General features: G+C 40.5%; 1 non-coding gene across 1 annotated transcript; it reads right to left on the reverse strand.

Moving 5' to 3' along the window:
• trnas-aga (transfer RNA serine (anticodon AGA)) lies at nucleotides 1-82 on the reverse strand. The gene has a single exon. It is a non-coding gene; the product is annotated as a tRNA-Ser (tRNA).
• Nucleotides 83-3,233: the final 3,151 nt, after the last annotated feature.

Below are 3,233 nucleotides of genomic sequence, written 5' to 3' on the forward strand. Positions count from 1 at the left end.
CGTTGTCGGCAGGATTCGAACCTGCGCGGGGAGACCCCAATGGATTTCTAGTCCATCGCCTTAACCACTCGGCCACGACAACTACACAAACAGTTTCGATATGAGAAATGAGTTCTGATGAGTCCGTGATTCCACTTTTTAGCACAGCTCGTCAAACACACACTTTCTCAGTGATGTTACCGCATCTGTGACGCGGCTGTGTACAGAAGAGGCGCATGCTGAGGTCAAGTTCCGGTGAATGCAGCGCCATCTGGTGGCGGCTGACACCTGTTTGTTGCACTGTGGTTACCTGTTACTGTTAAAACAGTTTTTAAAAAGTGCCCGTTTTAACTCAAGGTTTATTTTCGTCCTTTATTATCTAATTGGTGATTCAATGGAAAAAAATGGAGAAGATCAGAATTTTACAATAATACAACAACACGTGAAACAAAGTCATCTCCTCAGTAAGCAGATTCACCAAGTTTCTGATCAAACTGACCACAACTAAAATAAATAAATAAATAATAATTACACTTAATACATATTTATATATTCACAGTAACAAAAAGTAACAAAAATATTTTTTCTCTCCTAGTTTTAGTTTATAGTTTAGTTTTAGGAATCAGGTGAAAAAAATCCCAACAACAACAGCTGAGCAAACTCGCACTGAATTCATTGTAAGTGTATATTAATATAATGTTGGCGTATCAAAAGTAAATGCATTCAGTGCAGAAAGGAACTCATGTAAGAGTAATTAACACCATCAGTAATTATGTTCATGTGTCAGTAGCTGATGTAGCACTGCATAGTACTACTGTTGTGGCTGGATAAGGTGGGTGGAGCCTAATTTACTACAGAACCGCATCCCCTTCTTACCATATGTGTTTAATTAAAACTCAGATTTTAGAGTAATTTAGTAAATTAATACCCTCCTCAAAAAACTGAAGGGCACACTTGGCACTCTGCACCAGAGACAAAGATGTTTTGATTCCTAACTGAGCAGACTGATATTCCTGAAGTTTAACTGACTTTGTGATCATCTAGTTTTCACTTAATAAAAAAATAATAAACTTTTTAATTAGTTTATAATACCAGATATAGCGTGGAATAAAATTTTATGAAAGTCATAGATATGTAATTTATTCAATGCAAAATAATTCCAATATGACTTATAGTGTAACTGTAAAAAAAATTAAAAGGCTTTATGTTAAAATTTGGCTTTGAGCTGTGTTTGGGGTTTTAAATTCCCTGCTTCACAAAGATGCAAAGCAGAGGGTTGCTTCCCCTCATGGGAGTTCAGCTCTAAGAAGCAAAGCGCCGTTTTCATTCTATAGTTATCCTAATGCTGAAAAGGCATTTTATTTTACCCCACCTCAGGTCTTTATTACTTTCTTGAAAGGTAGTTTAGAGATCCTTCCACCCATCAGCACTTCACAGTGTTTTGCCATCTTTCTTTAATTCTGTGTGATGGCTTTTTTCTCTGTCTCATCAGAGTTTGATGTATTGATGTCGGTGTGTTCATTTTTGATCTGTCTGCTTGTGTTTTAGATAGAGCTGATGTAGTCTCCACAGTGTTACAGAGTTCTGTGCACTACCAAGTTAGAAACTTTCAGTCTGGAATTACAATCGGACTTCTGACACTTTCTTGTAGTTCTGATGTTTCCTGCTATCACAGTGCTGCTTAGTGAGCAATGTTCTGCTGGAAGTTTGAGGCAGATGAATAATGACTGCAAGCTGATTTGCACGAATAAGCCTCTGATGAGTCGATCAAAACCACCGTTATCAGTCATCTGAGTGACATCTGAATAATGGAAGGGCAATAACTCACGGAAATCTAAGCTTTTATACAAGGAAGCCAAACCAAAAGAAATCATGCAGACCCTAAATCTCTCTATGCCATTTCCCCCTTTCTCCTCAGGGACAGCTGCTCCTCCCTGAGCTCAGTTCAGAGGTCAACTTAAGAAGAAGTTCCTCCTCCCCACATTTGACAGGCACATGCTCAGATTTGTCTTAATATTAAAGTTTTTACCTCTTTACCCTGCAATATAAAGTAGTATGAACTGGCAACTTAGCCTTCCATCCTCTGTTGCTTCTCCCGGTCTGGGTTGTGGGGACAGAGATACCCAGGCCTCCTTTGTCCAGCCACCTTCTCCAACTCCACCTGAGAGACATAATCTCACCAGCACGTCCTGGATCTAGCCCAGGACCTTTACCCATTTGGAGATGCCCAAAACAGCTCAACTGGGAGGTGTCCAGAAGGTAATCCTAGTCAGATGCATTGAACCACCTCAACTTGCACTGTTGAGTAGTCTACTCTGACTCCCTCTCAAAACACTGAGCTCCTCAACCTGTCAACTTGTTTGGTCACTACCCTCCACATGCAGCCATAGATGTGGGTGAGAATGCTGATCTGATAGTGAAGCTACAGCTTCACTTTCGTGCTCAGCTTTCTGTTCATCATAACAAACCAACACAAGATCTGCATTACTGCAGATTACTATTTACTCATCCTATAGAACTGCAATCACAGCACAGGTTTTTGTGTCACTTTTTCTATGTGGTACAGCTGAGTGTGAAGCAGCTGGTTTGAGTTCCTGTGGCTTTGGTCTTATGCTTCAGAATGGTGGATTCACTGTTAAGGATAGAAGGCGATTAAATGTCTCCCAACCTTACCTGACTGATGATTACCTGATGATACTGATTCCCTGACTGAGCAGATTGGTGTGATGTCAACAGTAACTCGGATCATTGTGATGAAGAAACAGCTAAAACAAAAAGTAAGGCTTTCAATCTCTGAGATTATGTAAGTTCCAGCCTCCATCGATGGCCATGAGCTCTGTGTGCAGAGTCTACTTCAGCTATACCACAGGGCCAGAAGTGGGGTATACCTATATCCATCCCATATTGACACAAAACAATCACACAAATGAAACTGTCACATGAGAAAAAGTGAGATCCAGATCATATGCAGTATGTGTATGACCAATCCATCCTTTAAAATTGACTTAAACTGGCCTATTTTAACTAAGTCTGAATAAGGTAAGAGTGATGTGTGTAGGTGTGGAACTAGACTGTTGCTTCATGTCGTAAAGAGCCAGGTGAGGTGATTCCAAAATCCAGTCAGGATGCCACAGGCATTCTCTCCTTGGAGATTTTCCAGGCATTTCCACCTGGAAGGGGGACACTGGTGTAAACCAATAACTCACCGTGCCTCAGTATCCCCCTGGAGAAACAGGAAAACACTGAGAAAAATG

Source organism: Astatotilapia calliptera, chromosome 16, assembly GCF_900246225.1.
Source record: "Astatotilapia calliptera chromosome 16, fAstCal1.2, whole genome shotgun sequence".
NCBI classification, from domain to species: domain Eukaryota; kingdom Metazoa; phylum Chordata; class Actinopteri; order Cichliformes; family Cichlidae; genus Astatotilapia; species Astatotilapia calliptera.